The 14691-nt window shown below is 49.9% G+C and overlaps 1 protein-coding gene across 3 annotated transcripts in view; it reads right to left on the bottom strand.

Moving 5' to 3' along the window:
* The window catches only part of LOC122373231 (tropomyosin-like), a 90157-nt gene that overhangs the window by 65274 nt on the left and 10192 nt on the right, over nucleotides 1-14691 (bottom strand). The window lies entirely within an intron of this gene.

Below are 14691 nucleotides of genomic sequence, written 5' to 3'. Positions count from 1 at the left end.
AGCTCGGGGGGGGGGGGTCCAACGGCCAGACCGCTCGATTTCTGGCTGTCTGGTTCCCTAATGACAGCAGTCTCTGCGAGAGGAAATAACTGCTTTAGGGATCTCGGTGTTTGCTACAGCATGATTCATTGTGAGTGGCCCGAAAAGAGCAGTTGGCCTCGGATAGCCATCCTACAAGAACCCCCTGGCAGCAGCGATGAAGAATTGTTTTCTTTCCCCCTTTTTTGTATTCCTCTCCGCGGCGAGGCAGGCATATCTGGAAGCCAAGGCCAATCCGCCTAAACATCTCACTGGTCGCAAAAACAACGTTGAGGGCGGCCTGCTGCCCGTGCCACCAGCGGCTGGAAGGTCACAGCATCACATCCCGTCTGTCTGGGGGGGGGGGGGGGTTTGTCGTTGATTTTTGTTTACCGGCCGGCTGCGGCCCCCCTGACGCGCACGCCGCCCGATATTCGGCAACCGGATCAAACTGGAATACTTTGGTAACTGCAGCTTTAGCGCAGGGTAAACAACCAACGGACTGTTTTCATTATTCTCAGTTTCAGTTTTGGGTATAAGTCAGATGAATTATAAACATATTAATTGCTGTCGTTATTCGTCACCCGTTTACCCGAGCACCCCGTATTCCCTTTTGACGCTTATTCGTTACACGACTTCATTTTGGGCCAAGCATGGATCTGTTTATAACTCTACCACCTGATAACAATTGGTTTTGGTGCAAAATCTGTTCGTGCTTGACTCAAACACGTAGGTATAATAACTTCATTCGATCGGATGACGTCGGATCTTTACAAGCTCCAAGTGAAAAGGAATTTGCCCCTTTTTAGTAAACCGATGATATTGCTAGCTCAAGCAATCTACCATCCCATTTGTCAATATTTCTAAATCATCCCCATTTAGAGATTTACTCAGCTATGCTTTACGTTACGCAACATCACGCATGACAATGAAGTTACTCAGTCAAGTTCCGAATATGGCTGAAGGATGCGCAGTAGCTGGCGCCTCATTTGTCGCTAAGGCAGCAACAGTGAAGTCTCTTCATTGTCGTGACGCGAACCTTGAAAGCCATGGCCGATCCGATAAAAACGTCCAACCAGTCGCAAAAACAACATCGAGAGCGGCCCGCAGTGCCGTACAAAAAGTGGCGAGTGGAAGTGCAAACGTGGAGGTCACCACTTCTTACCCCGTCTGTCTCGGGTGTTTTTGTGGTCGCAGTTCCCGGTTAATTGGCATGACGCGGCTCTTTGTGATAAGAAGGATCGACACCGCATTTGATTATAGGTACCGTTTTCTCTAGACGCGAATTGACATTCACTTCACTTCACTTCAGTATATTTTGGAAACCAAGAACAAGAAACCATGACGTAGCATAATTCGTTTAGGGTATGTGCCAGGAGCAAAACTTTTACGTCTCCGGCCGCGGGAAGATCAAAATTTTACTGTTTCCCATGCATTCGAGAAATTTAACCTGTAAGAATTTGAACCTTTGGCAACAATATCCAAATATGTGTGGAAAGAAGGTCTATGTAAATCACGGTAAACTAAGCGTCAATTAGAAGAAAGATCATCTGCCTAGAAATGACTGTAGAAGCTCCATATTTTGTTCAGTTAATCCTTGAATTTCCGGGTCCATCAAGACATAACAAGTTTTGTGACCAACTTTGAACAGACTTTGATGAATTAAGGACACTTTTGCAAACTTCATGTGGGAAATGTGTCGCCCGTTTCACTGTAATGCTTATGTCAGATTAATCGCTCATTCTTTCGGCACGCCCGCCATTCTCAGAAAGTCACCTCACCGTATCACCGAAGCATTCTCCTCTTTCACTCAGTTCACGCACATGCCTACATTTGCACCTTTCACTCACACTTGCAATCACCACACAAGCAAATAGACTAATTCTCATTTTTGATACGATCTCACCTCTCATTTTGCACTCTTACCACTTCCACACAGTTGCATTCTCCACATTTCGACTCTCACATGCCACACCTTTTTACTCTCACATGCAATTCACAAATCCTCAATTTCAGACAGTCACCCTGCACATCTGCACTTCACACTCAACCCTATAAGCCGTTTTCACGACGGGCAATCTGGCGAATAGACCTAATCTAACCAAATCTGTACCACATTTCCTTTACAGCAAATGTTGCCTGTTGTTACATTGTAATGTATGTTATGTTATCCCTCGCCCGTATAGGGGGGGGGGGTCGAACGGACCCCCCCCATGGTTTTTCGCGAATAACTCGCGTAAAAAGCGGCCGATCGCGACGAAACTTTCATTACCCTCGCATTCATCAATTTCACACCTACCCTGAAAATTTCATGACCCTGACCCAAATGACCTTTGACCTGTGACCTACTTTTCGAGACCATGTTTGGCTGGAATCGCGATTCGGCGTATGTCGGCTCGCATTAGCCGCGCGTTTGCAGTCTTTTCGTGGTTTCAAGCGTTCAAACATGTGATATGATGTTGCCCCCATGCATTAGGGTGGGTGTCAAGGTCACGTGAAGGTCAGGTCAGGTCACTGACCTTTGATCACCTCGGTTCACTTTTTCGAGTTTTACATGTTTCTAGGCCAGTTTTTGGAGCTGAATTCGAATTTAGCAACCATATAAACATTTACGAAGTAATTTCGGTGCCTTCGTAACATGTTACGAAGCTGTCAGAGGCGATTGCCACCTACTACGAATACCCTTACTGGTTGACCTGACCTGACCTGACCCGACCTGGCCTAAATACATGAAGACATCATCTGTGATCAAAACTAACATGATATTCGTGATCAGCACCTGACCTGCAAGGTCAACCAATGACCTAGGACCTTCAAATTGGGTATCATCGGCTTCCTCTCGTCACGGGCAACACGCGCTCGTTTTTTCCGCGAAGCTCTAGCTCGATCAGGGGCGAAACGGCAAGGGGGGTCCAACGGACCCCCCCCCCCCTTATACGTTCGCGGCTGGAAAAACACCAATACGGGCGAAGGTTATGTTATATATTCAATATTTGGAATTTTATGACCAAGAAGGCCTGTAAGCAATTAGCGCTTCCTTAGCTAATAGCTACGAAGAAACACCTTGAACCTAATTCGATCAAATTTGCATCAAATATAACAATCGTGAACCAAATGTGTACCCGATGGCCGTCGTAAAAACAGCTACTATTGTCAACTATATCGCATTTGCTCATTCACACAGCATATTTGCAACTCGCAAGCTGCGTTTCGGTTTTCTTAGTGTTGCTATTTTTATTGCAGTCATCGCAAACTTTTGCCTATCAATTTTGGCTGCTGGCTTGGCTCGTTTGTTCCCAGAAGTTCGGATATTGAGCGGAGTAAACTTAAGAAATTTAGAATGGCTTATTCGACCGTTCTTTCAAGCTCCATTCGGTGGGCGCGTCTAACAGCTGCAGCCGTCTGATTTACACAGTTTAAGATTTACAAAATAACGTACTGAGCAAGCGCACTGGATTTACAGCAGGCCGTTTCGCCAAATGCAGTTCCCGACTTTATAGATTGGATGACCAGGAACACGGTTCTGGCATTTATTTTTCATTAAACATCTTAGGCTTCCCATATTCCAAACACAAACTTTCAAATATGTGACGTCACAGCCCAAAATTACCTCCTTCCCCAGGCCACATTACTGTCATAAAGCTGATACTTTTTACTCTGTAGGCACCACAACAAAGTTCAGACCAAGTTTTAAGCGATTTTTCAACGAACAAACCCATTTAAATCAGAATGACTAAACGAGGTGACGTCACACTAACGGTCGCTCCATGTTGAAGATAGGGCCTTGCACAAGGCCCATTTTCAAATGAAGGGAACGAATTTCTTCAACACCAAGAGGCCGCGGGGGTGGCAACCTAGATAGATAGTGGTTTCTGAACCTCGCCGCAAACTTGGCTATCTCAACTCAAACCCCACGTTAAAGGTGGGATAGTCCCTTTAAGATTTACATAACGGCGTGCCTGACCTACCGGGAGAAAACGTTGTTCAGCCGAATTTTACTTGAAAGAATGTTCCCGGCCGATTAGCACCATTTATGTGAGGGGGGCTTAGGCCGGTCCTGTAGGCCCTTCGTTACCTCCCCTCCGGATCTCTACTTTACTCTACAGGATCAGTGGTCGGCCGGGACGTCTCCCAGCCTTTTACCCGTCTGCCACCCGAGCCACTGTCCTCTAAACTAAATATACTAAACTATGCATCGTGGTTCAGGTGAATAACTCCGCCATTTTGGGGCACACGCGGTGGATAGCGTACCCTGGGTTTGGAGCTAAGCTCCTGAGCCATAATAATTAACTAGGCACCGAATGAAACTGACTCCGCTCAACCTCCGTTCTCCTCCGACTCATCCCATTTCCAAAGCTTCTGGTCAATTCATACCCACATATATTATCAAAGCCGAACATCATGAAAGGACTGCTAGAGAGATACATTTGAACCCTGACGACATAACTTCCGCGTACTAACCTACCAATACCCTAACGACAATCGACGCGCGAATCTACCTAATCCTCCACCCAGGTGCTCCTATCCTAGCTAAGGGATGTCCGTGAGCCCGCGACAATCCCTGCGTGACGGGAACCTACCTCGAGCCAGGAGAGCCAGCAGCAGAAGAGTAGTCGGGCACAGCGCAGCACAGCACATAGGCAGGCAGACACTGAGCCCCGACTCCTCCTCCTGCTGTGCTTATGTACCGGGCTCGAGGCGGGAACGCCCCCCGTCAGCCGGCCCGAGGCTAAGGCCGACCAACCGGCGCGCTTGGTTACCATCACGCTGACCTCCACTGATGTAACTCCCAACGCGGACGCGGGCGCAACGGACGAACAAACGAACGAACAAAGGATAACACACGTTCACATTCATACGCCTAGATTTCTAATCCCTGCATAATATTTCACAGCCACATTAATACGCCTAAATTCCTACAATTCGTACATAAAGCATAATATTTAATGGCCACATTAATACGCCTAAATGCCTACAATTCCTACACGTTTTCTGGACGTGATGTCTGAGTCAGAGAACATCCCAGGAGGTAGATTCAGAGAGGCGCGGCCGATTAGAAAGTGGTTAGGAGTGAGCGCTTCTAAGTCTGCAGGATCTTCACTCACAGGAGTGAGCAGCCGACTGTTCCGAAGCCCTTCTACCTCCGTCATGAATCTCAGCAGCATCTCATCCGTCAGGCACTGTCGTCCGATGATCGCCATTAGTTCGCGCTTCACGGAACGAATAAACCTTTCCCAAGCTCCTCCAAAGTGAGGGGAAACTGGCGGATTGAAGCGCCACTCGACATGTTGTGTAGACATTTCATCTGCTATCTTCGATTGGTTCCACCGATGAAGCCACTTCTTTAGTTCACGCTCAGCAGCTCTCATGTTTGTCCCATTGTCTGAATAAATCACTCGTGGATGTCCTCTTCTGGCCATCATCCTTCTCAGACACATTATCAACAAGTCAGTGTCGAGAGTGTTTGATACCTCAAGATGCACGACCCTGGTACTGAGACGAGTGAAGATACATCCGTACCTCTTTTCATTTTTCCCGTTTTTCTTGACTAGTATCGGTCCGAAGAAGTCCACTCCCACTGCACTAAAGGGCGGACTGTCGGAGCTGACCCGTGACCGGGGCAAATCTGCCATTCGTGGGGTTCTTGGCTTCACCCGTGCTCGCACGCAAACTGAGCATTTAAACGTGTAGGCTCTGACTGATGCACGCCCTCTCAAGATCCAGTACCTTTGGCAAATGTCGCTCAGCACATGTTCAGCTCCAGCGTGAGCGAGTGCTCGATGACGGTCCGTAAAGATCAATCTTGTGATATGATGTTTCGATGGTAATATAATTTGATGCTGAGCTTCGTATGCCAGTGCGGATGCATGATGCAGTCTCCCTCCGACACGGATCAGTCCTCGACTGTCCAGGAAGGGACTGAGTGGAATGAGCTTGCTGGTGGCTGATGCGTCTTGTCCTTTCATCAGACTGCCACATTCATCTGGAAACTCTTCCTTTTGTGCTTCCAGACACCAGTGTGTTTCTGCCTCGTGCAGCTCGCTCAGCGATAGAGGACCACGTCGGCGTTCCTCTGGCGTCTTCCTACAGTTGTACTAAAATCTTTGCACCCAAGCTGTCACACGGAGGAGCTTTCCCCACTGCGAAAACTTCTGTGGGTCTATGGCGTGCGGCTCACTCTCGTGTATCACCGACGTCACAAAGGCGCGGCGCTCCTCACTCATTTCCGCTCCTCATTTGAGAGTTAAGCTCTCGTTCACGGTAACAACGTGATCGGCTGGCCATTCATCTTCAGGGTGGCTCAGGAACTCGGGCCCATTCAGCCAGCGGTTATTTTCCAGAAGCTCACGAAGACTGCAGCCGCGAGAGCACACATCCGCAGGGTTGAGGATGCCTGGCACGTGCCTTCAAGCTTGCCAGTTCGACTCGTCCTGTATTTCAGCGACTCGGTTCGCTACAAAGTTCTAGTACTGGCGGCTCTCGCTGTTAATCCAGAGGAGTACAGCGCGAGAGTCTGACCAGAAGTGAGTCGAATGGATGTCGATATCCAGTTCTTGTTTGATGGCAGCTGCGGCTCGAACCGCCATCACGGCTGCTTGCAGCTCAAGGCGTGGGATGCTCAACTGCCTCAAAGGTGCGACGCGATTCTTCGCTAAAATGAGCAAGCAGCTGACCCGGCCGTCCTCGTAGCTTTGTCTCAGATAGGCAACCACGCCGAAAGCCCTTTCGCAGGCGTCTCCAAACAAATGAAGTTGGCAGGTTACCGGAACGCATCGTCTTTCTCTGTAGCAGCGGCGCACTCTGAATGCACTCAGATTCACAAGTTCGTCTGTCCACCTTTTCCAGGGACTTCTGAGCCCTGTGTCCGCTATCAGCTGATCCCACTCGTAGCCGGCTCTCCAAATGCTCTGCAGAAGACATTTGGCTCTGAGAACCCATGGCGCCAGCACTCCAAGAGGGTCAAAAATGGAGGAGACGCTGCTCAGGATGCCTCGTTTTGTGACTGGCTGGCTGATGGGAGTGACCCTGAATGTCAGCTCGTCTGACAGAGTGTCCCAGTGCACGCCGAGCGCGCGCTCGCATTTCCGGTCGTTGTCTCCGAGGTCACGAGAGGTCACACTGCGATCACCAGGCTCGATGCCTAGCAGTACTTCTTGAGATGAGCTGGCCCATTTTGAGAGTGAAAACCCACCCTTAGATAGAAGACTGCTAAGCGACTGTCGGAGTTCAATCGCCTTTTTCGTCTTCTTACTACAGAGTCCAAATAATCATCTACGTAAAAACGCTTACGAACTGCGTCCCCTGCATCAGGGTGCTCGTCCTCAAAGTCGTCGGCACATCTCCTCAAGACGTACGAAGCAGCACAGGGTGACAAAGTAGCACCGAAGACGAGTACCTGCATCTGGTAATGATCGGGCGCGCGCTGTCGATCCATGCCTCTCCACAAGAAGCGCAGCGCAGGCTGAGTGGTCAGCCTGCCGAACACGCACCTGATGAAACATGACATTGATGTCTGCTGCTAGTGCGACCGGCCGCTGTCGAAACCGCAGCAGGATGCCGATCATGCTGTTCGTGAGGTCCGGTCCAGCAAGCAGCTGCTGGTTCAGAGAGGTTCCGTCATGACGAGCAGCAGCGTCAAATACCACGCGGAGCTTTCCTGGTTTGTTCACGTTGAACACGGCGTGATGAAGAAGGTACCACTCACGCTTTCATGACTCATGATAATGACAGAATTTAGATTTGGGGCAAGACGGACCACTGTGGTCCATCTTACACTGTGGTGGTCCATTGTACCCTGCATATGGAAAGTTCTTTTCCAAAACATTGACACAAGTTTAAGTAAGCTAATTTTTTCAGGAAGGAGTCTTTGTTGCATGTGAGCCTTGCATGCAAGTGCTCAGTTAGCATGCATTCATGCCAAACGACAATCAACACACATGTTCCCAGCTTTTAGCTGCACTTCCATCACACATGAGTAAAGAATAAAGGCTCATTTTGTTATTTTACCATTCTGGTTACTTTTTCTTACAAGAGTACAGAACAGAAGTGTAACACACATGAACGGATAGCAGGCACTGCTGGGTGGTCCGTCTTACCCCACGTTTTTTCTTGTCTGAGTTTTTGACATGTCCCTCTTGAAGAGCATCCACCACTTCGATGTCTTTAATTTGAAATTTAGTCTTTACACATATCAACAGAGGAAGGATTGAGCATTCCGAAGACTATAAATAATATGAATTACGAGAGCAGTGTAGCAAGATATGCGGCCTCAAACCTTAGCTGGTCCGTCTTACCCCACCTTCCCCTATATCCCCCCCCCCACTGGGTAGTATATCCCCCCCCCACTCAAACAGATTTAGTCAACAATAACACTTTCTTTAAAATCAACCTTAGTTTTTCATTGATTTTCAATCTGTGACCTTGGTGCTGTCCCCGCGGGCCGGCGCGCGGTCTGCATTCATCCGAACCGCTCATCGGTGACCGGGTTGGCGGCGGCGGTGTGATTAGCAGCAATTAATTTCATTTCCTTTACAGAGAGGTGCCTAGAATTAACGCTTGGCGCTTTTGCACCAATCTGCTATTATTTTTCGAAACGCCTTGTACAGGGTGTCCCAGAAGTCTTGAAGCTTTTTTATTTTTGTCGTGTTACCGATTAACCGATTAAGGCGAATCATGCCTCAAACGAAAGAGAAAGAACTGAAATTTTGTATTTTCATGCGTAGAGCACCACTTTAGTCAGGTGGCCCCCGTTGTGAGTCGCACAAGATTGAGCACGATAGATCACGTTCTTCGCTGCCGCCAAGATCTCCCGGTTTGCGAAACACCGGTGTTGCCATGCCCGTTTCTTGTCAGCTTCAGAGTCTTATTCCCTGAAGCGAGCGACATAATATTAGCGACATATATTTCCGACGGGTTGATATTTGTTTTAGCCCCATAATAATGCGACGAATCAAAGGATTACAACGGGCTGTTGCTCAGCGTGCTCAAGCAGCTGAGCCTTATTTCCGTAATGGATGCGTGCAAACATGTCAGGAGACTTTCTGATCAGTAAATCATTATGTTGCTAATGTTTTCTCGGAGATCCAATACTTTGTTTCCTGGCGGCTGGCTCCCTTCATGAAATACGGCTCTGAAGCTGACCAGAAACGGGCATGGCGACACCGGTGTTTCGCAAACCGGGAGATCTTGGCGGCAGCGAAGAACGTGATCTCTCGTGCTCAATCTTGTGCGACTTACAACGGGGGCCACCTGACTAAAAGTGGTGATCTACGCATGAAAATACAAAATTTCAGTTCATTCTCTTTCGTTTGAGGCGTAATTTGCCTTAATCGGTGGCATAGCAAGATCACACGACAAAAATAAAAAAGCTTCAAGACTTCTGGGACACCCTGTATAACTATTTGTTTTCTACTTACGTTTCTCTTTTTGGTAATACGTGTTGATTAATAAACATTCTGTGTGTGTGTGGGGGGGGGGGGCGAAGGTTAAATCGACAACGTGGTAATATATGCCCCCCACTGGGGCGAAGGTTAAGACAGGGTGGTAATATATGCCCCCCCCACCCCTATAATACCTAGACGGCCCACTCACTACATTTACCCTTTCCCAAAACGGCAGCGCCGCAAGTGGTCAGAGATAACGCGCGGTGGGAGGGGGGATTTCGCCCACCCCTCCTGTTTTTCGCCAATAACTCGCGCCGCGAACATAATATCCATGTGAAATTTTGGCTACCTGTCCAGAATTGAATTGCGGATCTTCTCGCGCAAGAAATAAGAAAATTGGTTCACAAATTTTCTAGTAATAGCGGTGTAAAGTAAAACATCCTGCCGCCGCCGCACCGAGGCGGCGCAGCGGCCGGCGTCAGCCGTTACGCACCGCCTGAATTGTAGACTGTGCCGGGACGGAACGGTTCCGTCTTTACATCGCGCTCCTTACCGCTGATTATATTCGATTCGTGTCAACTTTTGTGAGAAGACTAAGAAATGTACAGGCAATCTTATGGTCCAATAATTTTGAAAATCAGCCGGTAAAAACTTCAGTTATGAGTGTGTAAACACAAAACTGTGATTGCTGCGTTTCCCGCGTCGGCCGATCCCGCTTTAGCCAGCGACATCTTACCCTTAGCAGGCTTCTAACTGCCATATTTATTGTTGGATTTACTAGAAATTTCATCATACATTCTCACAAATGTATGGTCTTTCGTATAGTGAAAAAAGAAAGAAAATCTGTCGGCAACTTTTTGAGGTATGGGCGTGTAAACGCAAAAAAGTCGCTCATGTGGCAGATTTGACCACATTTGACCTTATTTGACCTTGAAGATATTGACCTAGGCAGGCGCGCACACAGGATTTTTGAATGGGGGGGCACGACCTTCGAACTGGGCCCCCCATGCCGAAGGGCCCCCACAAAAAAAATACGGCCCACGGGGTTATATTTCGGTTGGTTTGAAGCTTGAGCTTTTGTCAATGCATGGTAAAACAATTATTTCGGAGCCAGCTTAGTTTTCAAAACATTTATATTTTTACGCTAGCATGTTTTTTCTCAAATGCGACTCAGAGCCGGTACATATACCTAATCATCTAATTTATTACGTAAAACATTTCATTAATAAACATTTTTGCAAGTCCCTCAGAAATCAGCCCCGGACAGCGACCATTAACTGCCGGCCGGCCGACCGGCCCCGGGTGGCTGAAAGCAGGGGCCGGTCACGGTTTGGCCCGGATGTGTAGGAGCGGGAGCAGCACTCCTTTTTCACGTATATTCGCATATTTTTTTAGGCACATCGACATGAAATGTCATTATATCTGATACGATGCGGGATCACAGACTAGGGATCCAGCTTAAAACTTATATTTAATGTTTAACCGATGAATCAAATCAACAGGACTATGTACGATGCATATCGAACACGTACCCAGAATTTCGCCCAAGAGGGGGTCACCTGCTGGTCACCTGACCCCGGGCCCGCGAGTCACCCGGAGGCCCGGGGTCAGCTCAGGCAAGGATGTATCCAGGACCTTTCGATAGGAGGAGGGAGGCACGGTGGGTCCAGTCTCACTGGCAGACGGGTCTCTTTAAAACGGTCTTTGCATGAGAAAATGTGGAAAATTGGCAAGTAAAAGTATCATTAACGCCCGAGGAGTGTGCCTAATGTACACTAATGCCTAATGTACATGGTACTCGTATTTTACGAGCGAGCGAAGCGAGCGAGCTCCTCAGAGTCACCGGTGTGTGGCGCGCTCAGAGGTGCCAGTGAAAGGCCGTCAGATGCGCTGGTGTTGGGTCCTCACAGGCGCCGTTGCGGGGTCTTAGGGCTTAGAGACACAGGTGGGGCCATCATTGGCATGTGTGTGGCCCTGCAAAATGGCCTGCAAGTGGAATGGTAAGAGGCCCTCAGAGTCACTGGTACGTGGCCCTCAGAGGCGCCGGTGTGGGGACTCTCAGAGCCGCCGATGTTGGCCCTTAAGATGCGCTGGTGGGGGGTCCCTTGGAGGTGGCGCGAGGGGCCTCGCAGTTGCCGTTGTGGGTGCCTTTAGAAACACTGGTGTGGGACGTGTGTCTATCACAGACGGATGTGGAGCCATAGCAGCCAATCCCTCGTTGGCCGTTACTAGGGCCCTGAGCGGCCGGCGAGGTCTCTCAGAAACCGGAATTGGGCCTTTATGAAGATAATTGTGGCTACATAGGAGCCAATAACGTCCCCCCACAAGCCCTGTGGTGTCCTTCCGAGTTGAAGTGCGGCCAGCGCGAACCCTCTGCTACCAACGGGCGCCACAGGGCCCCTCGGTTTCGAAGAAACCCTAAACCCGAGAACGGGCACGTACCCCTCGCTCCCTTGCTATGTCACTGAATCCAAGTGATCAGGGACCCTTTAGGTAATCAGGGGCGTTTCAGATGACCAGGGGTTTTCAATTGATCAGGGGCCCACCAGGTGACCATGGGCCCCTCTGGTAACCAGGCCTTAAGGGGCTCTCAGATGACCTCAAAGGGCTCTCAGATGGCCTTAAAGGGCCCTCAGATGGCCTCAAGTAATCAGGGACCCAATCAATAACCAGGGCCCCTCAGTAAACGGGGGTCACTCAGGTAACTGTAGGAGTCCCGCAGATAACCAGGGGCGGCAAGGTTTCTCAGGTCCGTTTTTGACAAGGCTCTTATTGACTCAGGTGCGAGCCCTTTGCCATCAACAGAGGGCCCTTTTAAGCCTTTTGAGGGCCGTTTAACGTCTCTTGAGTTCCCATTGAGGCCTTCTAAGGGCCCTTTGAGCAGTCGAGGGGTCTTTGAGGCCTTTTGAGGGGCTCTTGACGTCAGATGAGGACCGTTGGACGCCTGCTGAGGACCGTTTTTGGGCCTTCTGATGGCCATTAGACGCCAATGGATGACCCTCTGACACCAACTGGGGCCCTCTGACACCAGCTAAGGGCCCTTTAAGTTTGACGCTAGCTCAGGGCCCTCTGACATCAGCTGGGGCCCTCTGACGCTAGCTCAAGACCCTTTGACGCTCTTTAAGGCCTTCTGAGGGCCCCTTGAGGCTTTTTGAGGGCCGCTTGACGCCAACTGAGTACCGCTGGACTCCAGCTGAGGACCGTTTGAGGCCTTCTGATGGTCATTTGGCGCCAGCTGAGGGCCATCTGGCACCAGCTGGCGTTTGACGTTAGCTAAGGGCCCTTTGAGGCCATCTGAGGGTCCTTTAAGGCCATCTGAGAGCCCTTTGAGGTCATCTGAGGGCCCCTAAAGGCCATCTGGGGCCCTTCGAGGCCATCTGAGGGCCCTTTGACACCATCTAAGGGCCCTTTGACACCAGATGAGCGCCCTATGACCCTAACTGAGCGCCCTTTGAGGTCATCTGAGGGCCCTTCGAGGCCATCTGAGGGCCTTTTGAGACCATCTGAGGGCCCTTTAAGGCCATTTGAGGGCCCTTTGTACACGGTCTTCGGTGGTCTAAGGATTAGTTAGAGGCCCATTTGAGGCGGCCTTCGGCCGTCTCAAATGGGCCCCTATTCCTTCGAGCTGGGCCCCCCAACTCGAATGGGGGGCACGGGCCCGTGTGCCCCCCCCCTTGTGTGCGCCCTTGGACCTAGGGTAATGAAATTCACATACAACAGAGTTCCCTAGGGCCCCGGCTACCATCCAAATTTCGTCTTACTGGCTCCAGTGGGAGCTGAGATCTTAGGGGCGACTCCCCGCCCCCTTCCACTGGGCGTAGTAATTGCAACCCTTCCACTGCGCTCGTTAACCCACGAGCCGCTGGGGGGGCATAAAGTTGCCCCCCTTTACGTTTTGTGAAATATCTCCGAAACCTGATGAGCTACCAACGTGAAACTTGGCATAGCTTCAAATGAATACCTAGGCAATGTTTGAGGAAAGTTTGGTGGTTGTAGCACTTAAGATGACGTCACAGTGACGTCATAAAGTTTTGTCGTTTTCCGATATGGACCGTTTCTGATGACGCTGAGCATGAAACTCAACTGTAAATGAACTAGACAGCACCTGCTGTCATCCTAAAACATCTAACTACACTTCCATCTAGTTTCTTACCAATAATTGACCCTTTATATTCGGTCCCATATATCTGATGTATCGTGAGGAATATGAGAGTCGCAAATCTATAATTTCACTTATCACGTCACTGTGACGTCATTTCAAATGGGATCGACACCAAATTTGGACACAACCTCGGCTAGGTATTCAGGAAGATGTGTGCAAAGTTTCGCTTCTCTATCTCTTCGCGTTGCGACGATATCGTCGCAGAAGTAAAAGGGGGGGGCAACTATATGCCCCCCCCCCCCCAGCGGCCGGCGGGTGGCGCGGAGGCCCAGCGGCCGCCGGGTTAACCCGCGCTGGGCCGGGCCCGGAGGGGGGGGGGGTGTTTGAACACCCCTGTGCGGTTTTTCGCAGATATCTAAAAAAACGGGGGCGCGGAGCGCGCTCCGCGCGCAGGTCATGACCTTAGGTCAACCCTGAGGATATGTTGGCGAGAGAGCGTTAAAAGAGCTATCCAATGCGCTCTTCCGCGGCGCTGTAGCTCTATCGGTTCCCGTACCGAGTTAGACTTTGGCAGTTTCCAAAATCTTGAAATAACCAACATTTTACTTTTGGTGACCTCTGGTGACCTGACCTTTGACCAGACCCCAAAAAATGGAAAGGTCCTTGAGCTGTGAAGGTGCGCACTGCGCATGTTTCGGACTTTGACCTCACCTCGGGACTTGACCTTTTGGGCTAGGGGGTCAAAAGTTGCACACAAGACGTGCTATTTAATTGTGCGCATGCATGCCAGGTTCGCCAGGCTGCATGCCGCCGTTTTCAAGATATTCGCGGAAGTCAAGTAGGTGGGAACTGGGAAGGCAGATTCCGCCGCCCCTCCGGTGTTGCTAGCCTTAAATCACCATTGTAACCGTCCTGCTGAAAAACGAGCCTGATGTCATATGAAGAAAGCATGATTTCGTTTAAGAAAAGTGTTAAATGTACCACGAACACGATATTTTCCGCTTAAATCGCGCTTGGAAAAGTGCCACCCAGCATTGCCGACTGTGGCGGTCGGGAACTTCTGACCACTTCCAGGTGGCGCTAGTGAGCCTCCATGCGGGAACGACTCGGCGCTGGTGGCGCCGCGCGAGTGGGCCGTCTAGGTAGAGGCACGGATATTATGTGATCCGTGGTAGAGGTCAATGAATA

This window comes from Amphibalanus amphitrite, unplaced genomic scaffold (assembly GCF_019059575.1).
Source record: "Amphibalanus amphitrite isolate SeventyFive unplaced genomic scaffold, NRLGWU_Aamphi_draft 001463F_arrow, whole genome shotgun sequence".
NCBI classification, from domain to species: domain Eukaryota; kingdom Metazoa; phylum Arthropoda; class Thecostraca; order Balanomorpha; family Balanidae; genus Amphibalanus; species Amphibalanus amphitrite.
Note: the sequence above shows the minus strand (reverse complement) of the source record. Positions and strands in the feature narration are given on the sequence as shown.